The 27316-nt window shown below is 39.1% G+C and overlaps 1 long non-coding RNA gene across 2 annotated transcripts in view; it reads right to left on the minus strand.

Annotated features, from left to right (window-relative positions):
- Nucleotides 1–838: 838 nt before the first annotated feature.
- Nucleotides 839–27316, minus strand: part of LOC118853107 — a 54034-nt gene continuing 27556 nt past the window's right edge. The window contains exons 2-7 of one of the 2 annotated variants that reach the window (XR_005010663.1): nt 17690–17788; nt 16395–16488; nt 5769–5871; nt 3888–3920; nt 2196–2379; nt 839–1093 (exon numbers count right to left, since the gene is read on the minus strand). This is a non-coding gene — a long non-coding RNA (uncharacterized LOC118853107). The remainder of the gene's footprint in view (nt 1094–2195; nt 2380–3887; nt 3921–5768; nt 5872–16394; nt 16489–17689; nt 17789–27316) is intronic. The other variant, XR_005010664.1, reaches the window with a different exon arrangement.

Below are 27316 nucleotides of genomic sequence, written 5' to 3' on the forward strand. Positions count from 1 at the left end.
TTCAGGGGGATACTGTAATTTATTTGACAAAGCCAAATATGTCTAACTTTGAGCAAGTTTAAAGGGACCCTGATTCTACAATATCACTCTTCTTCCAAAGGTTTAGTTGGAAATACTTCACAAACAAAAGCAGGCTGGCCCCAGGGTAGCTAGGGTTTTACAGTCATGGTTAGAAATGAATGATAATGCATTTCAGGATTTTCGTTGAAAAAGGAATAACAGTCTCTCTTAGGCTATGCTGAAGGATGTGGTTTTTTGGGGGATGGGGGAATTCATTTGATATACTACTTGAATCTTTGAAAATACAAGAGCTCTGAGCTTTAAATCTGATGTGAGGCACCTGACTATTATTTTTCCTGACTTTCTTTTAATTGTTGTCTGTCTGTGGACTTTAGGGTCATGGAAAAATCTAATACTGGCTTCACTATTTGAGAATGCTAGTATCTCAGAAATGCCTTTCTATCTCAGTATTTTCTTTAGCTGCAGCTTCATAAGCTTTTAAAAAATGTTTTAAATATGGCTACATTAAGGAAAAAGTAATTACTAAGGCAGAGTATTGCTATAGAAATTACTTTATAATAGCACTAGTGTACCTTGTATTAATATTTCCTCAAAGTTTCATTTAAGTCAAAATTTTGAAAAGCCAGTAGCATTTTAAATGGAGTAGGGAACCTCTTTCAGTCTTCATTTCCTCCTCTATAAAACAAGAGCTATACTACATGACTTCTAAGTTTCCTTAAATTCTAATATTCTGTGCCTTTTTAAAAAAAAGAACACAAAAAATAATTACCCTCAATTTGTATTTTATAAATTTTTATATTTATTTACTTATTCAACAAGCATTTAGTAAGAGCTTTGAAAATTGCAAATGGCTGTAGAAATGTGGGCTATCATCATATTATTATGTTTAGTTGCTCTGTGCCACGCATGCTACAAGAGATATGCAATAAAGAAGACCTAGTTCTTGTCCACAAGAAATAATAAAATATGTACACAGAAGAGGGAGGGATCAGGGAAAATGCCATGGAGGGGTAACAGTTGATCCAGACTTTGAACAATGAATAGGTTCCTCTCTTGAGTTCAGTTTCCTCATCTGTAAAATAAGGCAGTTGGATTAGATTATAGCTATGGTCCCTCATAACTTTTTATAGTTTCTTTTTGTAACAATGAGGTCTGTAGGTCAACTCCTTTCAGCACTCAGGTGCCCTTCTGAGGTCTAGACTCAAGAGTGTGTGGTTCAGATGAGGTACAGTCCAAGGGATCAGGGGAGCACCTTCTAATAAAAAAGGCCTAGGCCAGGGGTGGGGAACCTGCAGCCTCAAAGCCACATGTGGCCTTCTAGGTCTTTGGGTAAGGCCTTTTGACTGAGTCTAAGCTTTACAAAACAAATCCTTTTATTAAGGGGATTTGTTCTGTGACATTTGGATTCAGTCAGAGGGTCACACTTGAGGACCTAGAGGGCCACACCCTCAAGGCTGCAGGTTCTCTACCCCTGGGGCCCTAGGCTCTCCTTTCTCATTTTTTTTAGCTTGTTAAATTCCTACCTTGGCACCCAAGAGAAAAATTATTTAGAGCTTAGGTTTCTGGCTCATGTTTAGTTCTCCTCAAAGGAAGGAATAAAACAAAAGGTACTCAGTATCTATTGTGAATGAAGTACAGGACAGAAATTATATTCCTACACACAAAAGAAGTGATAAACATAAAAGACTCCAAACACATATTAATAGCATGGCACACATTGACATATGACTTTAAAACAGGATGCCATAACTTAACTTCACAGAATCACAGAATTTGAGAGTTGTAAAGGACCTCAGTGGCAATCTAGGCCAGCCCATACCTGACAAATGTTTGTCCAGCTTCTGCTTGAAAGCCCTCTAAGGAGGGGTAATCAATCTATCACCTCTCAGGACAGCCCATTCCAATACTGGGCAGCTCTGTTGGAAAATTTTTACTTATATCAAACCTAAATTTACTTCTTTGCAATTTCTCCCCATGGGGCTTATGCCTCTTCTTATTCCATCAATTGCACACACATAATTACTACTTATATTTTACAATCTAAATATTTGACAATTTAAAAATAAATTTTACAATTTACTAATTTTACAATCTGTTCACAGAGGCTGACACTTAAACCTCATCAGAGCATAAAACAGTGTGTAGAACTGCTGATGAAGCATTTTACAATTCACCTCAGCTTTGCACCACCTCCTTCAAAGGTCATGTTTTCTTGGTCTTTTCCTCTTGTTGCTGGACATCTTTACCAATGAGGAAATTCACCAGTCAGCTTCACACACAGGGTCTCCAAGATCTCCTGAATTCACAAGGTTGCCTTCAATCGAGGATTTGTCCACTTTGAGGATGATGCTTGGTTACCTGCTCAGAAGAGGAAACACAAAACAGAAACAACATCCATAGGTCCAGTTGCAAGTTTGCCTAGTGGAGTCCTCCCACTTCAGGTGCATTGTGAAAGTAGTAACTGTGATGCCAGCACAGGGAAGGGCTAGGCCATCCTCTACCCCATACTGGAAGTCTTGGAGTTACATGATGTCACCTGGAGGGGACTCAGAAGAGAGCCAATTGAAAGCTGTTTCTCCTTTTAACTGATACAACACCCTACCCTCCTGCCCCTGTCATGGGGGTAGGGAAGGACCAAGAGACCACTCAGGGTTTCTTCATCGTTTTTTCAATTCTAGAGTACCACCTGCCTGGCTGGAAGTATTTATCCTCTAGTCTCTGGACATTTCCTTCAGGAGAGAGAGAGAGAGTGAGAGAGAGAGAGAGAGAGAGAGAGAGAGAGAGACAGACAGACAGAGACAGACAGAGACAGAGAGACAGAAACAGAGACACACAGAGGCAGAGACAGACAGACAGACAGAAAAAGACAGAGAAAGAGACAGAGACAAACAGACAGAGACAGAGAGACAGAAACAGAAAGAGACACAGAGAGACAGACAGATGGACAGACAGACAGAAAAAGACAGAGAAAGAGACAGAGACAGACAGAGAGACAGAAACAGACACACACAGAGTCAGAGAGACAGACAGACAGATAGAGACAGAATCAGACAGAGAGACAGAGACAGAGACACACAGAGAGAGACAGAAACAGAGAGAGACACACAGAGAAAGAGAGAGATAGAGAGACAGAAACAGAGACACACAGAGACGGAGAGAGACAGACAGAGACAGAGAGACGGAAAGAGAAACAGAGAGATACAGAGAGACAGAAACAGAGACACACAGAGACAGACAGAGACAGAATCAGACAGAGAGACAGAGACAGAGAAAGATAGAGAGAAAGAAACAGTGGCACACAGAGACAGAGACAAAGACAGACAGAGAAAGAGACAGAGAGATACAGAGAGACAGAAACAGAGAAAGACACACAGAGACAGACAGACAGAGACAGAATCAGACAGAGAGATAGACAGAGACAGAAAGAGAGAGACAGAAACAGACACACAGAGACAGACAGAGACAGAGAGTCAGAGACAGAGAGACAGAAAGATAGAGACAGACAGACAGAAACAAAGACAGAAAAAGACAGAGAGAGGGGGAGAGAGAGAGAGAGATAGAGAGAGAGAGAGAGAGAGAGAGAGAGAGAGAGAGAGAGAGAGAGAGAGAGAAAGAGAGAGAGAGAGTGAGAGAGTGAGAGAGACAGACAGACACCAGAGCCAGATCAGCTACATCTACCGCCTCAGGATTCTGTTATCCTAGAATCCTGCCTGTCTTTCTCTGTTGCTGTCTGCTAGAACTCCCACCAGCTGTGTCCTTTTTGGAGGAGCCAATCATTAACTCTTGAGCTCCATTTAACCATTTAACATCAATTAGCTTTTACAAAGGGATATTCAGACTCCAGTTCCTGGATTCCTGAGGCTTACTCTCTTGATGACCTCCAAATTAATCTTCTTCACCTAAAACAGAAAAGAACAAATGGAGAGGTCAAAATAAAGAAATTTTCCAGGGGACCACATGGCCTAAGAGGGGAGAAGGCTCAGGGCCTCCCCTTGTGGCATTGCCTCTCCCAAGGTACTATAAACAAAGGAGTCACCAAGTATACTGAACATACATGGCAGAAATCTGCTAAGGCTTTTGGATGCTTCCACGGCCAATCAAAGAGTTCTCCCATTTACCAAGTGGCTATTGGACTGGAACCAGTTTCAGGATTTCTACATGTGCTCCACAGTTTCTTCAAGGTACTTGGCTCTTTAGCTTCTCTAGACGGGGAGACACTGTCCCTGGCACTCTGCATCCACGCTAGATACCCCTTATAGATGGACAGATGGATGCATGTATAGATAAATGGATGGATAAGGAGGTAGGGGATGGATGGATGGACAGAAAGATAGGCAGATAGATAAATGTATAGATAGAGAAAGAAAAAAAATATATATGATAGATGATATATGGGTAGATGGATGGATAGAAAGATAGATGGATAAATAGAAAGATAGGTAGGTAGAAAGGTAGATATGTAGAAAGACAGACAGATAGAGCAAGCTTGCTATGTATCAGACATTGTAGGAGAATTCTGTCTTTCATATACAATCATTAAACACCCTTGGATTTCAGCAGGCAGAAGGTTGGGGATGGCATAGGAGAGGAGAGTAGGTCACAGATATAATAAACTGTGTGAGCAGAAGTGTTAAAGGTTCAAAAGATGGGATGTATTTGTAGTAGGCCAGTTTGAGTGAAGCATAATAGTGTGAGATAAGTCTAGAAAGTTATGATGAATCCACATTATAGAGAGCCCTGCATGTCAGGCTAAGGAGTTTGGACTTAATTTGATAGAAATCAATGATGATAATAATAACAGCATTTATATAGTGCTTTAAGATTTGCAGTGTTTTACAAATATTATCTCATTTTGTCCTCACAATCATCCTAAGAGGCAGCTATTATTATTATTATTTTCATTTTATAGTGGAAGAAATTGAGGCACAGTTTAAGTGACTTGCCCAGGGTCACACAACTAGGAAATGTCTGAGGCCAGATTTGAACTCAAGTCTTCCTGACTCCAGACCCAGTGTTTGGGCATTAGAAGCATTTCTAATGCTTTAGAAGGGGGGCATTAGAAGATTAATCTGATTTGTAGGATGTATCAGAAGTTTCTGGAGTCTCTCTGACTTTTAGACTAGGAGGCTAAAATGCTATCTACATTGCTTAAATACTCCCATGGATCTGCGATCTCATGCCTATGGATATTTCCTTCAGCAATGCTAAAGGCAATTTGCCCATGCCTCCCCATCTTGTGCATCTCTTGCCCATATCCTCCTGTAAGTTTGCCACGAGGGCTGAGCCCAAAGTGCTGAGGGCCTTCCTTTCTTGATGCCCCTCTCCCTATTCCCTCTATGAGAATATCCAGGCAGCACACACCCTCCCTACTGGTTAATTCATTATTCTCTCCACATGACCAGCCCCTCATCTCTTTTGATCCTACATCTCCTTGTTGACATCCTTCACATTGCTTCTCCTTTGAAATTCCTTGTTTATTATGTGTTGCAGCATGAAACTTACATCACCACCCTATCAGAAATGAATAGCAAGAAAACAAAGATGAAAATACCCGCGAAACAACTTTAAGCTTTCTCAGAGAAACCTATCAAGGTCAGGAGAATTTGATGGGCTCACAATCCTTTCAGTGAATCAACGTCAAATGGCATTTCATTTGAAGAATTGGAATTTGACTCGAGGCCCAACACCTCTTTCATTAGCAAAGCTGTGCTAAACAAGTGGCTTATTTTCCCCCCTGCTTTGCTGACCTGAAATTCCTCTTGATTGATGATCCGCCTTCCTAGGAAGTAGCAATGGATTCTGCTAATTAGACAAATTGTAAGGTTGCCTGATGTCCCCACAGCCATTCTCCTTCAGAAAGAGAAAACAGGAGGCTGAGCTTAGCTGGCCCATCATTCAAATAAACTGAATCTGATTGCAGAATCTGATTTTACCCTTTCGTTCACTGCTCTCTCTGCATTGATATGCCTCGTGTGGGAAATTCTAGCAACCAGCCTACAACCAGCCCCCTATGTCTGTAGCCCATGCCCCATGATGACTGTATAGGGGAAAAGACTAAGGGAAGCCCCATGGAGGCATGGTCTCCTAGTTTCAATGTTTCCTATTCTCACTTTGTTACTGAAACATATATCCAAAAGGCACGCTCCCCACTTCATTGTCTCCTAACACAAATAGCCTTCTTTTGGCCTTTAGATATGGCAAAACATTAGAAATAAAACTCATGAAGTTGCAAAATTTTCCATGGTGATAGAACAAGAAGGTTTTCAACATATATTTTGGGATATTTGAACTTTGTAGTTCTTTGGATTCTCCATAACAGAGAATTAACTGCACTTGTATAAAAAATCAAATGGTTGTATACTGAGTTGGAAAATTTTCCCAAAGTCTTAGTGTTGCTAAGAGTATGAACACAGATGACTTATGTTCTGAATGTGTCACAAAGGATGGGAGTAAGGCCCTTAAAAAAGAAAAGTCATCATAAAGGCAGAAGTTGTACTTTCTTTTGGTAGCCAGATTTTCAAAATTATCTGCATAGAGAGAATATGGTCTGAAATGCTAGAGGGTAAAAGCTTATTTTCTTTGTTTGAGAAAGCCCTGTAATAAACAACACAGAGCATCTTATTCTAAAGCATTGAACACCGAGAGGGGAGTTTCAGTGCTGACTTTTACTAAAAAGAGATAGTGAAAGATTTACTTTGAGTATGGATATGGTGAGAACCATCACAAACAAGTAGGCATTTTTCAGAGGGCAGTAAATGATGAAATGAGACTAGTAAATGTGGCCCAGAAAAAAATGCCAGTAATTACAGAAATCTTGCTTGTAACTTTCTGACCTAGATGCCTATGAGAAAGCCTTGCTTTGTCCAGAAAGGCCTTTGAAACATGCCTACATAGTCTGAAGAGAGAATGCCTTCGGCTACATCTTCTGGACTTTTCTAATTGGACTGGCCCTCGCTGCCAAAAGGTTAGCAGGGAGCCTTGATGTAGTAAGGAGGCTGTAATGGTCTGACTCAAAGGAGTTGTCACTGTTGTAACCATATATAGAACTTAGCCCCAGGTGGAGTGCCTTTGAGTGGCAGTACTGTTGGCTGAGTCTGGACTCTTGGACAGTAATGGTGATAAGCAGGTTGATCTATGTTGACCTTCTAGACTCAGAGTTGAATGACTGTTCTTGGCTAATAGGATATGTCTACCTGGTGGTTAAAGAGGCACATTTGTGTTCATTACGTATAGAAGGCACTTAATAAAATGTTCGTTGAATGAATTAATGACTACTGCTCTTTCTAGGATTTTCTAATTAGTGAAAGGTTAGTTTATACGTTAGCAGGTAGGTGGCGCAGTGAACAGAGCTCCAGGCCTGGAGTTTGAACCTATGTTCAAACCTGGCCCCAGATGTGTACTAGCTATGTGATCCCGGGTAAGTCACTTAACCCTGTTTACCTCAGTTTCCTCATCTGTAAAATGATCTGGAGAAGGAAGTGGCAAACCACTCCAGTATCTTTGCCAAGAAAATCCCAAATGGGGTCACAAGAAGTCGCACGTGAGTGAAACAACCGAACAGCAACAAGAAGTTTATATGTTATTAAATAGTTTTCAATGTGCGTGAAACTATAACAACATACTGGTTTCTAGAACCTTGAAAAATAAAATGTGACTATTCCTTGGCTTATTATTTAGATAATTGGCCAAAATATTTCACGTAAAGAAGAATTTTGTGTGTTAAATCCTACTCCCCATTGACATTGTCCAACCAGAAATGCCTTCTTCTGGCAAAAACAAAAAAAAAGGTAGTTGTTCATAAAACTTTGTACATTTAATAATTTTTAATTCTTATTTAAAAATGAAAAGCATAACCAATGTTTAAGTGAGAAGGGAAAAAAAACCCCTGAACCAAAACAAAAATGATTGGGGTAAGGATAATCTATCCCACCTGTTCCTTTCTGCAATCACCCTGGCTACAAATCTCTTCCTCTTTTTCTTCCACCTTATTCTGAAACTGTCCCTGACAGTAATCCAAAGAAGGGGAGAAATGGAGAGAAGTTTAGCTGACCCAAGGGGTCCTCAGAGATCCCCCAGGTAGTGGGTGATGAAGATTCCACCAAGCCTCATTTTGGGGGCTGGGGCCTAAGTTCATCCTGCCATCTTGTTTCTAAGGCATCCTGGTACTATGTATGTTTACCTTGTCTTCTTCCTCTTCTATGATTTCTTCTTTTAGCTCTGCTACTTATCACTGGTGTCACCTTAGAAAAGTCACTAAGTAGCCATATGATCTTAGGGCAAGTGACTTTACCTTTCTCACTACTAGGGAGTGCTATGGAGTTCATATCTGGCCTCAGATACTTACTGTGTGATACTGGATAAGTCACTTAACCTCTGTCTGCCTTAGTTTCCTCAACTGTAAAATGTGGATAGTAATATCATCTACTTCCCAGAGTTGTTGTGAGGATAAAATGAGATAATATTTGTAAAGTGCTTCGCACAGTGCCTGGCATAATATAGTACATGCTTAATCAAGGCTAGTTTCCTTCCTTCCTCCCTCTTTTCCTTCCTTCCTTCCTTCCTTCCTCCTCTGTGTCTCAGTTTATCCATCAGTAAAATAAGGAGGTTAGACTAGACGGTGTCAAAAGTCCCTTCTCAGACAAAATCCTGGCATCTCTATCTATATTCTGTACATTAAGGCCCTCAAAAACTTAAGATGACATCTTCATTCATCCCAATGTTATCTTTATCACGATCATGCTCATCATCACCTTATCATCATCCTTACCTCTTTATATATAGCAGCATAAACTTAGGAAGCATTTGCCTCACAGCAACCCTATGAAATTGGGAGTGAAATGATTGTTAGCCTCATTTTCCAAACAAGGAAACTGAGGTGTAGTGAGGTTAAGCAATTTGCCCATTGTCATATAGCTAATAAGTATTTTGACCTAGTTGTAGCTCTGTGCTTCCCAAAGGATGTTACTGTAAGACTTTTTGAGGAAGACCTATGTATTCCCACAGTTAACAACAGGTAAAGGTATACCTTATGAGACATTTACTGAAGATCCCAGATTTACATTTAGGCCACTTTGGGTACACGGGGTATCAGTCCATACCAGATAGGCAGGATAAATCCACTGTGAGGTAGCTAGCATTCAGGCTGACTGAGTAGGGAAGCCTGCTAGACTAAGGCCAGGATCTTCCAGATCTGGTTTATTTTATCTTTTACAGGAAAAGAGAATACAAGCATAATTGTCTGAAATATCACAAAGCAAGGCAGTAGTGATATTCCACAAAGCTCTTGGGTCCCCTGATTTTTGGCACTTTACAGCTCTTGAACTCCATTTTCCTTTAGGGAGTATGGAACACATGCTAAGAGGGGGTTCCTAGGTATAAGGAAATAGAAACAAGCTGAATAGCCCTGAGATCATAACACTGTTTGACTTAAACAACTACAAGAGAATTTAAATGGAGCTACATAGAAAAGTGATTTCTATGGGAACAGACAACTAAGTTTATTTTTTTCAAGATTTTAATCTAGTCTCATAGGCCAGGAGAAAATAACTCAATGTTCTGAAAATAAATTTCCCAGAGGAGGCCATTAAGGCAGCCCTTTTGTTTCCTGTCATACCCTGAATCAGTTACAAGGACAAACTCTATTTGTTTGGGTACATTAATTCTGCTCAATGGCCTTTGTATAAAATGAGCATCAAATTGATGGGACTGGACTCCAGTAAAGAAGAAGTTCCAATTTTCTTTGGATGGATTGTCCTGGACATGCAGTAGAAAATTATTATTAATAGTGATTCTTGTTTACTATCCAGCAAGCACAAGAGAAATATGGAAGCTAGGAATGCAGCAGTATCCAACTAGGCACTGAATTGTATAGGGCAAATTCCCCAAAGAATAGTCCCCAATTCTTTAATCCCCAATGGCTGGTCAGTGTGATCCCACTTCTCCAGTCTTGGTCCATAAGTCTACTCCTGTCTCCATGGCTCCTGCTTGAGGAGAACCTTAAGGAAACAAGGTAGAATCTAGATCTAACAGTGTGGTACATGGAAAGGATGCTAGATTTGGAGTCAGAGGACTTGGATTCAAATTCTGATTTGACTTCTTACTATCTTTGTGACCCTGGGCAAGTCACTGAAACTTTCCAAGTATCAGTTCCTTGTATGTAAAATAAGAGGACTGGAATAGATGGCTTTGAAAAGACCCTTGCAGCAGCTCTAAATCACTGATTGTTTGATAAGTCTGAATCTACTCCTTCGCAGATCCCATTTGGTCTTGGTATTTTACATTAAAATGGTTTGATCTCTAGGCTTTTTTTGTTGTTGCAATTATGTAAAACATTTCCATATTAGTCATTTTGTACAAGAAGATTTGAATAAAAGAAAAAAATGAAAGAGAGTGAAAAATAGCTTGCTTTAGTCTGTATTCAAACAATATCAATTCTTTCTCTGGAGGCAGATGGTACGCTTCATCATTAGTCCTTTGGGATTTTATTGCTGAGAATAGTTAAACCATTCACAATTCCTCATTGAACAGTATTGTTGTTACTCTGTACAGTGTTCCCCCTGGTTCTGTTCACTTCACTATGTATCAGTGCATGTAAGTCTTTTCAGGTTTTTCTGAAATCATTTTGTTTGTCATTTCTTATTGCACAATAATATTCCATTACAATCATATCCCACAGTTTGTTTAGGCATTCTGCAATTGATGGGCATCCCTTTGATTTCCAATTCTTAGCCACCATGAAAAGAGCTGCCACAAATTTTTGTACAAACAGGTCTTTTCCCCTCTTTTGGATGTCCTTGGGATATAGACCTTGCAGTGGTATTGCTGGATCAAAGGGTATGCACAGTTTTATAGCCCTTTGGGCATAGCTCCAAATTGCTCTCCAGAATGGTTGGACCAGTTCACAACTCTACCAACAGTGCATTAGTGTCTCACTTTTCCCATATCTCCTCCAACATCCAGCATTTTCCTTTTTTGTCATATTAGCTGAGGCTTTTCTTACATTGGATCAGCCCATAAACCAACTCAACTTCCAGACCTTCCTTGAATCAGACTGGGGCAGACTGCTAAATTCTTTTAAAACAGAAGAAATGTGTTCAGTCTTTTGTTCTAGCACCTTGGGGCTGTGGAGCATAGTGAGGTTGCATTTACCTCATGTTGTTTTCTTTGATATCAGATTGCCAAAATAGACAAACTTAGAGCTTTAATCTTATCTTCATGCTTATAATCATCTAAGATAAGGCCTCTTTAGAATATGCACAAAAGTTCCCATTAATTGTAAACCATGCAGTCTTGAACTCTCTTTCCCTAGTACTTGAAGGTATAGTTGGAGTAATCTGCCACAACCAAAGTATAATAGTTTAATACCATGTAATGGGTTAATTGTGCTGAGCAGAGTTGTTCTAGAGTAGATATTCCTAACCTTTTTTGTGTCATGGATTCCTTTGGCAGGCTAGTGTAGCGTATGGGCTCCGGTTCAGAATGATGTTCTTTTTTTGGTTTTGTTTTATTTTGTTATTCCCCCCACTAAGTATGGTGACTTTATTGATGGTACACAACATAGGACTTTATGCTTCTCCCTCCTACTTCAGGGGTACTTTGAGGCAAGGACTGTGAATGGGACATGGGATTCCCCAGTATAGGGAAATAGATTAGAGATATGGGCTCCCCAGTGGTGGAACTCCTCTTTTGGGCTGGGGATGAAGATCCGTAGCTTTCTGCTTTACTTCTTGGAGGCCATGTAGACTATGAGATCACAGTTGCTATAACTATTTTCATTGATGTATCAGGAAGTGAGATTGACAAAATGGTCACTGAGGACAATACCAGTGCCAGCTTCAAAGGTAGAAAAGTGGGTGATGCTGTTAAGGTCACAGGACACAAAGTGGTCCTCTTTGTAGCCCAAGGGTCCCTCTGGTTCTTGCTTCACCATTTTCTTGATATCATCATATTTGGTAGGTTTCTCAGGTGGCAGGTCAGATCCACAACAGATACATTGGGAGTAGGAACATGGAAGGCCATGCCTATGAGCTTCCCATTCAGCTCAGGTATGACTTTGCCTATTGGCAGCACCAGTGGAAGCAGGGACAATATTTTGGGCAGTGCCATGCCCATCATGTTACCACTTGTAAGAGGGGCCATTTACCCTCTTCTGGGTAGTAGTGATGGCATTGACTGTGGTGGTGACTCCTTCCACAATACCAAAGCTGTCATGAATGACCTTAACAGAGCAAATAAGCAATTAGTAGTATGGGAAGCATTACTGACAGTCTCAAGAATATTATTGTATTTCTCATGATTCACTTCCATCACAAGAATAGGGGCATCAGCAGAAGGGGAAGAGATAATAACCCATTTAGCCCCATCCTTCAAGTGAACCCTGGCCTTTTTCATGGTAGTAATGATACCAATGGACTCTATGGCATACTTGACTCTAGCATTTCTCCATTTAATATTGGTGGGATCATGTTCCTAGAAGATGGTAATAGATTTTCCATTGATCACTAGCTTTCCCTTCTCATCCTTGACAGTGTCTTTGTACTTGCCATAGGTAGAATCATATTGGAACATATAAGTCATGTAGCCGAGGTCAATGAAGGGGTCATTGATGGCTCTGTCTGAGGTGAATGCAACCCTGATTACCTGGTGACCAATACGGCCAAATCCGTTGATTCCAACCTTCACCATCATGTCTCAGGGATGTGGCTACAGCAGGAGATCCTGACACTAAGCTTGGAAGAAGAGCTGAGAGCCCAGAATAATACCCTTAAATGCATAAAATCAAATATATAGAATTGCCAAGGAAACCAATTATATTGAAATACAAGTATTTTAAAAAACCTGACAAGTTTATGGACCCCAAGTTAAAAAGCCTTGCCCTGGAGAATAAATGATAAAATAAACTGTCCTCCTCTCAGGAGAGAGGTGAGGGACTTCAGGTGTGGCATGTGGCATACTCTGTTATGAAGTAGTTGCTTTATTGGTCAGTTTTGCTTCACTATTCTGTATTTCAGAAAAAAAATTCAGGGGATAAGGTAGTGGTAACATGAAATGAATGTAGTTTAAAAATCCTGTTCTAATATATATATATATATATATATATGTATATATGTATATGTATACATATATACACACACACACACACATATAATGTATGTGTGTGTATCTGTGTAAAAGTACCCATTTCCTTTAATGTTTAAGTTCAGAATGAAAATAAAGTAAAAACAAAAAACATAGGGAACCAATAAAACTTTTTTTGGGAAGAAAAACCAATGTAATGGGTCTGGAAGGAAGAAAGGTATTTTACATGGGTGGGCAACCTGATTTCTTAGGGTTGCATGAAATTTAAGATTTCCTGCATGGACCTTGAAGCCATTGTTAAGGAAAACATCATTAAAATTGTACTGATGCTATGATTGAAATTATATCATGTCTTTTGAAAGGTTGAAAATAAGATGACAATTTAGAAACAAAAAAAGGGTACTCTACCCAATTATCAATAGGGAAAACATTTGCATCGCAATAAAATTTATATAGACATTTGGTCAATTCTATCATGAGTAGGACAGGCATCTCCAATAGTAGATAGTAGTCTGCTACTAGATCTTAAAGCTTTTACCTGTTGGATCTTCAAGTGAGATGTCACTGTGATGTGCCTTCCTCTTCATCTTTTCCTATTGTGTCAATGTCTCAGCATCCTGCCTCACTCACATCTTGTAGTACTTGACTGTCCCTTCCTTACTTTGAACCCTGGGGAGCAATTAACTTAAGAAAATTTAGAAGTAGTTTGTCCACAGGAAGAAAGGTTGCTGGGTACCACATAACAGAATTCAAGCTCTTTCCATGGATTAGGTCGTCATAGTTTGCAGGTTGAGAGCAGTTTGGGGTATGAGTATCTTGAATATTTCTAAGGTATCTTGAGGATTTTTTGGATTTTATTCACATATGTAAAACAAAATAGATTTTACATAGAGATGAATACAGATATTGTAAACATGTCAGTTCTAATTCACTATGAGAAATGAAAATGGTGTTAAAATTGGGAGTGGGCAGGGAGTATCCTGTTTTATCAGTGATATTGGTAAATTCTGGCCCCTACCCCTGGTCAGGTTGGCTACCTTTGTTCTTTCCTTCGGTTTTAGAGACCGTTATTGAGCCAATTATAGGAGAGTACAGTTGGTCCTTTCCTCCCACACATGCATTAAAAGAATTTTTATGGAATGGCGATCATCCTGTCATGGGTAGATGGATCATTTTCATTTTTCAATTATATGTGCTACAATTTAGGACTTTGGTTAATGGTTTTGCAAGACATTGATTAGAGAGGTCTTTTTCTTCCCTGATTAGTAATATATACGATGTCTTCTCTGTCTTATATTTGTATCTAGTCATTGTGAATCAAAATATATGACTAGGGTAATCTGTCACATACTATATTACATGAATTTTTCAGAAAACAATAATTATTTTAAAAAATCATCCCAGAAGCTTGCCATTAGTCAGTACAAAGATTTGAGAAGTAAATCTTATGTAAGTTATGCAGTTTCAATAAATGCCAGGAGGGAAGAGGAAGGAAGGAGAGAAGAAGGGTGATACTCAGGGCTGTTAATATATATTGTGAGGAAATAGTAAAATCGAAAATTAAAACAGGTTTTTAAACATCCATAAAATTCATCTATCATCATTATCAAATACCTACACAATCATCAGCCACTCTTCCGGGACATAAATATGTCTTATGGGGGCTACACCTTTTACCAGGTATCATCAGCAACAAGGGCCAACATTTACCCAGCACTTTATGTGTATTATTTCATTTGAGTTTCATCACTACCCTGTGAGGTAGATTCCATAGGAATTGTACCCATTTTAACAATGAGACAACTGAAGCTTAGTGAAATCAAATAACTTGCCCAGAGTCATGTTGCTCCTGTCAAAGAGAAAATCTGAAACTATGTCTTCCTCACTTCTAGTCCAGCTCTCTATTCATTAGGCCAGCAGTTCTCAAAGGGTGGTTTTGGGACCCCTAGGGATCCCAGAGTCTTTCAGGGGGCCCACAGGGACAAAACGATTTTTATAGTACTACAACATTTTAATTTCTAATATGGTAAATATCACTAGATTTAACCTATGTAAACAAGAGTTCTTATGGGAGGGGTCCTCAATAATTTTTTTTAAATCTTTTTTTTTGAGGGGGGAGGGCAGGGAAATTGGGGTTAAGTGATTTGCCCAAGGTCACACAACTAGTAAGTGTGTCAAGTGTCTAAGGCCAAATTTGAACTCATGTCCTCCTGACTCCAGGGCTGCCCTTCCTCAGTAATTTTTTGAGAGTGTAAAGGGTCCCTAAGACAAAATAGTTGGAGAACCACCGTGTTCTTAGTCCAAGATATCTGATCAGTACTGTGGATGTTGCTTCTGACTCTTACTGAAATTTTTACCCGATTTCTTTCACCTGGATCATTTTGGGTAAAAAATTTGTTCACATTCACACCTCAATTACCTGAATAATTGCCTGTTTGTTTTGTTTAGAGATTTCTATGCCTCTCTTATTCCATAGCTTGCAGATTTTATCAAAATAGGTTGCCATAGAGCTCACTTTTCTATGTGTTCAGATATCTGCAATTTCCAAATGAAAGCCAAGAAATAGGGTTGAGCAGGAATAATGCCCAATAGCTGTGAGATAAAGGAGGCTTGGGTAAAGTTTTTAGGGTTTAGGCATTTAAGAAGATCGTTTCCTTCCCAGCACCATTACAAAGTAGTATTACCTGCCCATAGGAGGTCTACTCACAACAGTTTAAAAAGAACCAGAATCCTTTGCTTTGGTAAAAGCTAGTACTGTTGCCCAATCACAACAGGGCTTTTTACTGTGGTTAGAGAGGAAATAGGTGACCGGTAGCTAAGTCCTATTCATCCTTCTGGTTTTCGCCTTCCTTCTCTCTCCTTTACTCTTTCCCCCTTTCCTTTGTTCCCTCCTCTCCTTTTCTCTATTTTCCTCTGCCTAAATTCCCTCCATTGACAAATTTCATTCATTCTTGTAGCTTCAACTGTTATTTCACTGTAGCTTATTCCCAAATCTGTATTTCCAGGCCTAAACTCTCTCTTGAACCACCTGACTTACATTTTCAAAAGCCTTATGTCTGTCCTCTTTTGCCCCACCTTTGCTTTTTGAAATCCTGCCTGACTTTCAAGGGCCAGCTCAAGTATCCCCTCTTGCATAAAGCTATTTTGTTAATCAGAAGTGATCTTTTTTTGCTCACTATTATGCATTAATCAGTTTGTACTAGAGTTATGGTATATATATTACCCCAGGGCATGTAGTATTTAGGGGTATGCAATGTGTAATATCTATGGGCAGCCTCCCCCAACCCCCAACTTACAGAGTGGGTTCATCAGCTGGAGCTGTCCCATGTTCAAGGTTCTTTGTAGGTCCACATCCTCTCCAAAACCATGAATTCCCATCGATGTGTTTACCTTTAATAATCATCAGAGGATAAAATTAGCTCAGAACAAAAGGTATTCTTTACCATAGTAAAGAAAGAAGTAATAAAACATTCCCCTCCTCCATAAATCTGGGACACACTCTCTCACACTCATGGAAAAGATCACATGTGGGGAACACTCATGGCCATAATGTGTCATGACTCCAAAAAGGCAGTCTTAATTGCTTTTATATCTCCACCATGCAACTACCACATTTTTAGATTTAATAGAGTTATTGAGTGAATAAATGAATGCATTTCTTCTGGCTCTAAGAGATTTAATCTTTTTTATAGACAGATATGTATGCGGTAGAGAGGATATTCTGGAAAGGTTTTCTGTTCTGGGATGGGCATGTCACTTGTACCACCTAGAGCAATGGTTTTTGAACTTTTCTAGTCTGAGTACTGTGAGGTAAAAGACCTTTCAGATCATTTGTCCCAGTTTCGACCATGAAAAACTGCCACTTGAATTAATGGATGAAACAGCACTACCTTTGATGAGACACCAGTGAGGCAATGTCTGGTTTTTATTAAATATCATGAACAAATTATTAATTCATGCCAGAAATAAAATTGACAGTCATATTATAAACATCCCTGGACTGCACTTTGAGAAGCACTCTTCTAGACAGAGAGGAAAGTCATACTTTATTATATACAAATTTCCCCACTCATCTGGATATTTGAGGCAAAAACATTTATTTGATTGAATTATCCAGGTTCCTTTTTTTTTTTCCATTTTCCACCTTCTTTCCCTAGCTGTCCATAGTTCATAGTCTGAAAGTACTGCTGAGAAGAAAAACAGATGAAAACTTTTTTGCTTTAAAAAAATATGAAGATTAAAGGACTTTCAGTTGGATGGACTGGTGAAGGCAGAGAACCAGGATATATGGTTTCCACTCCCAAAACAAACACAGAAGGTTGCTATTTCCCTCCAGATCCTACCTTCTGCTAGACCTGAGGTGCCCTTTGTGAAAAAACCCCATAGAAAATCAAGGTCTGGGAAGTACCAGTTAATCTCCTTCAGTTTAAAGCTTCACCGGAATGGCTTGACATGCTAATAGAAATATGGTTCACTCGAAGAGCACAGCTTCTCTCAGTAAGTCACAGCCTGGGAGTTAGCAGTTATTCGACCCTTAAATCTAGCTAAACTCTATTTTAGTAAAATCAAAATAAAAAATAACAACATTTACCATGAACATCTCTACATCTGTATGTTGCAGAGAATATGCTGATCTGCTTTTTGCAGAGTTATTTCTTTGTATGGGCTCAGTATTGGTGAAATCATAGCTCTAGTTTAAAAAAAAGAAAAAAAAGCATTTTAGAGAGCATTTAAATTCATAATTGGACAAAATAGAAATATTGTTAATATTTATCTTGACATATTTCATCTTCAGGTTCTTAATCTGGGGTCCATGAGCCTGTGGAAGGATTTCAAAGGGTCCTTAAACTTTGATAGGAAAAAATTCTTCTTCATTTTCACTAAACTTTAATTGAAATTCCTTCAATTATAAATTTTTTGAAATAAATACATTATTCAGAGAAGGGGTTCATAGGCTTCACCAGCCTGCCAGAGGAGTTCAGGGCACAAAGAGATTAAGAACCCTTGATCTAAGTCAAATCCTGGACTTCTGCTCTGTATTAAAGTTTTTGCCTGAGGCCTTAAGACTTTGATGATATTTGTCAGTTTCCTGGAAGAAACAAATTCCTTCTTGGAACAAGTACAAGGAAGCCTTGGCCCCAGGGCTTTTACCTTCTAGTACTTTCTAAACATCCTTCCCCACTGTCTCCTAACCTAAGGCAAAGAGTCTCCTGGACTTTCTGGAACCTTGAACCTACTTGGGTACCTGGATTCAGAGACTCCTGAATTCTGGGTAACCCTAGTTTTAAAGAAAGATTCTCTCATTAAAGTCTCAACTCATTTATTGGACATTTGGAGCTGGATGTCATGGAGACATTTCAAACTCAACATGTCCAATACAGAATTATGCCCCCAAGTATTTCCCCATCTTTCTACTGACTTTCTTAATTTCTCTCAAGGCCACCACCATTCATGCAATCTCCCAGTTTCTAATCCAGACATCATCTTCAACTCCTTACTCTTATTCACATGCCAAATCTTAACATTTTTACGTCTACAATATCTCTCACATTTGTTACCTTACTTTTCACATAGCTATTGTTATTTTTTCTTTTTTTTAACATTCATTTTAAAATTTTGAGTTCCAAATATCTCTTTTTTCTCCTGCCCCTCTGCCTCCCATTGAGCAATATGATAGCCATTATACATGTGAAGTCATGCAAAGCATATTTCCATATTAGCCACATTGCAAAAAAAAAAAAAAGCTGGAAAAAGTGAAAAAAATGAGCATCAAGCTGCATTCAGAGTTCTTCAATTCTTTCTCTGAAGGTAAATAGCATTTTTCATCATAGCCTTTTTGGACTTGTCTTGAATCACTGTCTTCATTAGAATAGTTAAGTCTTTCACAGTTGATCATTGTTACAATATTGCTATTACTATGTACAATGTTCTCCTGGTTCTGCTCATTTTATTTTGCATCGGTTCACATAAGTCTTCCCAGGTTTTTCTGAAAAAAAAAAAGTGATCATTTCTTGTAGCACAATAGTATTCCAGCACAATCATATACCCCAACTTGTTTAGCCATTCCCCAACTGATAAGCATCTCCCCAATTTCCAATTTTTTGCCACCACAAAAATAGCTTGTATAAACATCTTTTGTATATATATATATATCCTTTCTCTTTTTCTTCAGTCTCTTTGGGATACGGATCTAGTAGTAATATTGCTGGGTCAAAGGGTGTGCATGGTTTCATAGCCCTTTGAGCATAGGTTCAAATTGTTCCCTGGAATGGTTGGAACAGTTTGCAACTCCACTAATAGTGCATTAATGTCTACTTTTCCACATCTCCTCCAGCATCTATCATTTTCCTTTTCTGTCATGTTAGCCAATCTGATAAGTTTGAGCTTGTAACATAGCTATCATCTTAAGAGAGTCCTTCATTATCACACACCTAGACTATTTCAGTGACTTCCTAATTGGCCCTCCCAGGCTCATTTGCCCTCTCCAGGCTATCCTTCACATAGCTGCTAAAGTGATTTTCCTAAAGCACAGGCCTTACCACATTACTCTATTCCAGTGGTTCTTGGCTGAGTCATAACTACTATGAAGTTTCCTGCTCCTAGGGAGCCTTATGGTGTTTTTGTAAGCCAGCCCATAGCCCCAGGACTCTTTTAGCCCTTCTGTGAGTTAGACTAACAGTTGCACTTAGCCAGTATAGAAAGAATCCCTCAAGTCAAGCCTGACATTTTCACTATTCTGTTTCCTTCTCAGATGGGGCTCCCCCATAGCCACTTGATATTTTGGTTGAGGTTAATAAGTACTTTTTAGTTTTCATCATGTCCTTGGCAGCTAGCACCAAAGAGACAGAATTTAGTAATACTTTAGTAATACAGGAGAGTGAGAGTGGAGTTGGTGATCTTTGTCCTGTAATTCCACACCTGCCCCAAATTGCCACACTCTCTGTATTTAAGAGCCCTTAATCAAGAATGTTCCCACTTTTGGGGTATTCTGTCCACATTCCTATATAATCATTAACTAATGTCTCCTTTCTGTTATCAATGGAAATATAAAACAAGTAGGGATTTTATTCCCGTTTCCTCAAAGACTGAAATAATTTAACCCAACACACTGGTGTCCCCCAAAGTTCACAAAAAACAATTGCTCTTCTTACATCACCTATATTACCTACACTTCAGCTGATCTCTCTCCAGGACTTCATCTTTTCTTGGATGCTCTTAGTCTGCTTTCTTTGTCTCTCACTGTTAGGTTCTTGCCACACCTCCAGACTACCTCTTACCCCCAAAGATATATCATGAACCCCAGTGCACTTGACTTTTACTAACATGAAAATTGGTGCTGACCCTGTATCTTTTGACTAATACTAAATCAACATTTGATACAGTGACAGAACAACTGGGAGAAGGAGAATATGTATTTCATGTTGTTATATAAGCCTACATAATTTATAAATTATAAGACTGGAGAAATAATAATGTATTGTTTTAGGGCTCTAGATCATATGCTAATTTGATTCAGTGACAGGGAGACCAATTGCAAATGACTAAATTTTCTTGGTTAGCAAACACATGGAAAAATATAATCTTGTATGCGTTCTAGATATCAAATGTGCTTTACTTTTAAATGTTTGTTTTAATAGCTTATGAAAATGCTGTGGTGTATTTTATTGCAGTAATGAATTTTAGGAACAAGAGACCTCATTGCAGCTTTTTAGTACTAAATCTTTGCAGTGCAGAGAGTAAAGGCTTCATGTGCTTCAGTGAATTACCCTCCAGTGACTCTATTCGTCCACTTGCCTCTACCCATTTTTTTAAGCCACTGAACTTGAGTGTGGAACAAATGCTAATGGAGCCTCATAGAATTAGTGCCTAGAGAACTGGCAACTTTACTAATGAGCATCAGTCTACCTTATTCAGGTTGAACTTCAGCCGCTTAATTCAAAGCCGAGAAGCCTATTGCACACGGGCTCTAAAAATGGCCTTTTATTGGCTCTAAAGCTGTTTTAGAGCAGTAGTCTCAGACTTTTTAAAATGATGGATGAAGTGTTAAAGATAAGGTGTTCATATATTACTACCCAGACTTTACTCTCCCCAAATAATTTCTGAAACTCTCTTGTGATGCATGCAAGAGTAAGATGAATGTTTGCCTTTAGCAGACACTGCCATTCATTCTTCAAGAATGAATTGGGATTTTTCCTCCTCTGTGAAAACTTTTCAGACCAGCTTAGCCCACTGTCATTCCTCCCTCCTTTCAATTCACATAGAACTTATTGCCTGGACCATTCACTTGGCAACTGATCAATCATGTCCTGCTTTAAAATAGCTTCCTCTATTGTTGTGTATATGTTGTAGTGGAAAGAACACTAGATTGGAGGTAAGTGGATTTGGGCTTGAATTCTGCTTCTGCTAGTGACTACTTTTATGAACATTGGGAAGTTACAATAGCTAGGTGGCATTGTAGATAGAGCACTGGGTCTGGAGTCAGGAAGACTCATCTTCCTGAGTTCAAATCTGTCCTCAGACACTTACTAACTGTGTGACACTAGACAAGTCACTTAACCTTGTTTGCCTCCATTTCCTCAAGTGTGAAATGAGCTGGAGAAGGAAATGACAAAAGACTCTAGTATCTTTGCCAAGAAAACCCCAAATAGGGTCACAAAGAGTAGAACATGACTGAAAACAATTGAATAAAAATGCTATCCCCTCACTTCACCTTGCAATCTTCTACCAATCCACACTAACATTCTATTGCCGTGATGCCCTTCTAACCTGGGTCTACTTGCCCATCCCCTTACCCCTATCCATCCTAGAGTCCATAGGGATGGATGAAAGCCAGACTACCTCCTCACCTAGTGCAGCAATACTTATGATTGGATTGTACTCTTTGCCACTGCCTCTGGCCATCCCCGCCCTAAACTGTTTTTACCCCAGGGAAAATAATTCCTAGTTATGTCTCTGATTAGACCTGTTGTAGCATACTGTTTATAGTCTAACTACTAGACTACACTTTAATTTTCTTCCCCCAGTAGAAAATGGTATGGCCAACATTTAGCATAGGAAGTATTTCCACAGTGCAAATTATTTAGAGGAAAACATCACCCAAAATATGATTTCCAAATACCGAAACAGGCATCTCCAAATATAGATGATCTAACAGAAGTTTCATGTGGCAAAAGTTATATCCAGTGAAGGGATTTTGCCTCTCCCTACCTTGTGTCTTTCTTGGAAATGAATGTTTTCTATACGTGCTTGATACTGTGGAGGACATTGAATCCTCACATACAATAATTTTCTAGTTGTCGATGTTTTCCTCCATTCACAAGTTTCTGACTATTACCAACAAACTGGAAACAATGGGGGAAAGATGTTAGATTCTTTAAAATTCAGCTGTTTATAGTTTCATTTGTAACCAATATTGAAATTTTGAGTAAATTGAAAATAAAATTAAATTAGAAAACTTGTGATTTATTGTTGCAATGAGATACATTTGAAGTTTAATATATCAGACATGATAATTTTATGAGCAAGTTAAATTATACATAATGCATTATTATAATACAAAATTAACAAAGTAAAAGTAGATCTGTATTGGACCCTTAAAAATAAGTACTGCATATATTTCAATTTTTCTAAAAATTTTATCCTGTCTGTCCTCCTTCTTAGCCCTTCAAAAGCGTTTTTTCTTCCATGGTTTCCAAATTTTTGTAAATTTTGTATCCCTCAGGAACGTTTTTACCCATCTCAAACCTTGACCTAACATGATTATGGTACTCCATACTTGTTTGTTGTCTGTAAATTGTTCTAAACCCTGTGAATTATGTAATCTTTGATGTATCCTCAAATAACATATGGAGAACTTAGTACAGTATTTTAATAAGGACCTGATTTCTGATGAATATAATCATTATTTTATTTAACTATATTATCATCCTTATTTAAAGATGAAGTCTGAATTCCTTATTCTGACATTTAGAACCCTCCAACAGTATCCTCATCTTCCTCTACTTCCTCACCACATCCTTCTGTTCTAAGCAAACTGATTTATCTTCTTCCATTAAAGATCTACTCCAGGTCCTCATCAAGGTGTGGAAGTGACTAAGTAAAGAACCCTAGGTTCTGTGTCAGTACAACATAGGCTGTGTCAGGTCCTGGGAATACAGAAAGGCTTCAAATAGGGGCCCAGTGTTTTGTAGATGTGAGAAACGTGGTTTTGGAGATCACTGGACTTCCTAGGCAGGGCCAAAGTCCTGAGGAAGAACCCTGTGATAATCCCTAGGGAAGGCTGTGCAGACCACAGGACTTCCAGAGGAAGACCAAGTGGTAGCTCCCCTTAATCTGTGGGGATCACAGGGCCTCCTACGGGTCAGACCCTAAGGAGGACCCAAGTGATGGCCCCTTAGGACAGCAGTAAGATCACAAGGCTCCCGAGACAAGGTCAGAAGTCCCAAGTGATGTCCCCTCAGAGTTCCCCAGGGAAATCCCAAGGGGTCACCCTCTTAACACTGCAGTGGGGATCACAGGACTCCCCAAGGCAGGATCAGCAAGTAAGCCCAAGATAAGCTTCCGCTGCTCATTGCTTTCCTTAACCTTAGGAAAATCCATGTGATTCGCCCATTCTCACCCAAAGAACTCAGGACTAGAGTGGGCAGAGGAAGGCATTTTATTACGCCCCTCGAGAGATCAGGTGTAGTGTTCACTGGAACACACACACTGATACAGCTGCAGGAGCAGGAGTAACCATTCCCTCCACTCCTGGTAGAGTTATGGTTAGTTTACAATCTTTATTTTTTACATAGTTTTCCTAGGTTATACAGTTTATATAGGTAGGATAATAAGGATACAGAAGCAAAAGTGAAGTTAATTAGATTTTCCTTGTCTTAGTTTAGGATTAACTACATTCTTTTACTTCCCCTACTTTCCCTCTTTAACATATGCAAATTATGTAAATCAGTAGGCCTGGATTCTTGACCAAGACCAGACCCTAGATAAGCTTGAACTGGTTCAACCTGGTTTGGCCCCTCTAATTCCCCTGACTGCCTTCTCAAAAAGCATGCTCACCTGACGGACCCTGAGGCCTGGTTTCTGCTAAAGCTGGGGTGGGGGAGGAGGAAGTACACCTTAGTTCTGTGGAAACAAACTCCTCCTCCCATTTCTTACAGTACATAAGCCATCTCAGAATCAATATAACTAAGGTCAGAGACGTTTATTGCCCGGTTGGCTGCAGAGAGATGAAATGTTTGACCCCAGCAACTCTGGAAGACTCTCTACCAAGTCACAGAGGAGTTGCAATCTGCATTAGTGGAGAGAGTATCCACACTGATGTAATGACAAAGCCATGTGGTGTGCTGGGAAGAGCACAGAATTTGCATCAAAAGACCTGATAGTTTTAATCTTGGAGTTTACTACCCATGTGACCTTAGGCGAGTCATTCAAACTATGAACCCTTCTTTCTTCATGTGTAAAATAAGGGGGTTAGGTGTCCTCTAACATCTTTTTTAGCTCTAAATCTGTGATCACTGAAGTATCAAAAAAATATTTGTACTTTCCTGCCTCCTCACCTCATACCTGTTTTCCCCTCCTAGGTGGATAGGAGTGCTGGGCCTAGAACCTAGAAAACCTGAGTTCAACTCCAGCATCAGATACTTTCTAGCTGTGAGTCCCTGGCAAATCACTTAACTTCTGTATGCCTCAGTTTCCTCAACTGTAAAATGGGGATATTAAAAAACACCTACCTCACAGGGTTGTAGTGAGAATCACATAAGGTAATACTTGTAAAGCACTCAGCACATATTGCTGCTTTTGTTGTTTAGTCGTTTCAGTATGTCTGACTCTGGGTTTTCTTGGCAAAGATACTGGAGTGGTTTGCAATTTTCCTCTCCATTTCATTTTACAGATGAGGAAACTGAGGCAAACAGAGTTAAGTGACTTGCCTAGGGACGCACAGCTAGTAAATGCTAGTGAAGTGTTCCGCACATAGTAAGCATTTAATAAATGTTGCTTCCGTTCACCTGCTCCCCCCACCCCCTTTCATCTTTACCTGAATCCTAGCCATCTTTTAATAACATATTGTAGTTATAACTTATACTACTTATTTGGCACTTATTGTATTAATTACTATGTTGTTTGGTTATCTTTTTGTATCATTTCCCCAAGTAGATTATAAAATCCTTGAGGGAAGAGATTATGTCAGGGACATGGAACCTGTGGCCTGGAGGCCACATGCAGCCCTCTAGGTCCTCAAGTGTGGCCCTTTGACTGAATCCAAACTTCACAGAACAAATCCCCTTAATAAACAGATTGGTTCTGTAAAACTTGGACTCAGTCAAAAGGCTGCACTCAAGGACCTAGAAGGCCACATGTGACCTTGAGGCCGAAGGTTCCCCACCCCTGGACTAGATTTTATTTGTATCCTCAGTGCTTGGTACTATGCCTGGCACATTGATTTGATTCCCCCAGTGCTTCACACATTGTGGGTGTACGCATACAGATAGCATACATATTGTCTTCATCTTTCTGTCTGTCTGTCTATCTCACACACACACACACACACACACACATGCACACTTTCCCCAAAGTCTTAGTGCAGTTTAAGGTTTATTATATATACATATAAACAGGAAGTTCTTAGTAGAGTCTTATGTGGTTATGACTATAAAGTTAAGATCAAGATTCTCGTGATTGATTAGAACATCCGCCAAGAAAGCCCCATGACCAGTAATAGAGAAATATGGTGAGAAAAAAGTCAGTGGAGACAGCTGACCTTTGGCTCTCAAAGAGAACATAGAGATCTTCATCCCATGTACTCCTTCCAAATACATAAATATCCGCACTGATGGTCATTGTGATTCATCAGGTCATTAATCTGGTAAGAAGCTGCTAAGTGGACAGACTATCAAAAACATTAGATGCTTCAAAGAGCCATGAATTATCAGCTTCAGTCACCTGAAAGCAAAGGCTATTCTAGAAGTTAAATTCAACTCTTGGGCTCCTAATTTTCTCTTTAAAACTAGGAAATGAAAGGACTTTAAAACCCTTCTATGTTTATGAGGTTTTGGTTTTTCTTTTTGGCCAGGTTAAATAAAATTTGTTCTATATTACAAAAAAACAAACTGGGGAATGATTGGGCCAAGTCTTATAGACCCTGACCATGTCTATAAATAGTCAATAGATACTTGTTGGTAACCATGATGATAATGACAAAAATGATAATGTGTGACTCATTTAGATAGAATTAAAAGATATGGTTGATCTGATTCACCACAGCTCATTTGGGTTGTGTAATAAGTGATAAACCTGGAATTCCAAGTTCCAAATGAAAACAAAATCTCTTGATTTCACCTGAATTAGCTTCTTCCCTATCAGAGTAAAGGTTGATTGGCATGTAGGACTCACATACAGCCTTCTGAGAGATGCATTCTAGAGACTTTTCCCCAATGAATGAGGGTCTGTCTTGGCCCTAAGCATCATGGAACATTGGGTTTGTCCACAGGCACACCCTGCATTGAGTCACACAAAGGTGATATAAGTATACATATGGTACTTGAAACGTTTGAAAGAAAGGTGCTGTGTAGTGAACATATAATCAGTCATTAAACATTTAAGTGCCTATTATGTGCCAGAGACTGTCCTAAATCCTGGAGGAGCATATACTGCCCAGTAAAAGCTAGAAATTCCTCCTCTTTCCTCTTCCTGCTCCTCATCCTCTTTCTTCTCCTACTACTTCCTCTTCCTTTTCTACATTATCATCATTACTGTTATCAAATTCTTAAGTGGAATGGGACTTAGATTCAGAAAAAACCAAAATTTTTGTTTTTGTGGTCTTTATTTTCTAAGATGGACATATTGACAGAGACACACAAACCAAAACATTTATGAGTGATAAGTACACATAACACAAAACATATGCATAAACATTAGTTCAGGCAATCACTAAATACTAACAATATATAACATTTAGAATTTCAGAGAGGTTTTCTTTAAATTGTACTCAAAACCTACAGAGAAAAGCAGATATATGGAGGGAATTATGAGCCATCTCCTTAAATCAAAGTATATTGATGTAATATATAACTCAGAACCAAGTATAAATTGCTGTTTTGAGTTCTCTGAAGGATGAAAAGTTAACTTGGATACTTTGTCTTTGGTCTTATCTCAGTATCTGTAACCTAAACACATTTGTTTAAGATTGAAGACAAATAAAACTATACTGACATATCTTAAG

Source organism: Trichosurus vulpecula, chromosome 6 (genome assembly GCF_011100635.1).
Source record: "Trichosurus vulpecula isolate mTriVul1 chromosome 6, mTriVul1.pri, whole genome shotgun sequence".
Taxonomy (NCBI): domain Eukaryota; kingdom Metazoa; phylum Chordata; class Mammalia; order Diprotodontia; family Phalangeridae; genus Trichosurus; species Trichosurus vulpecula.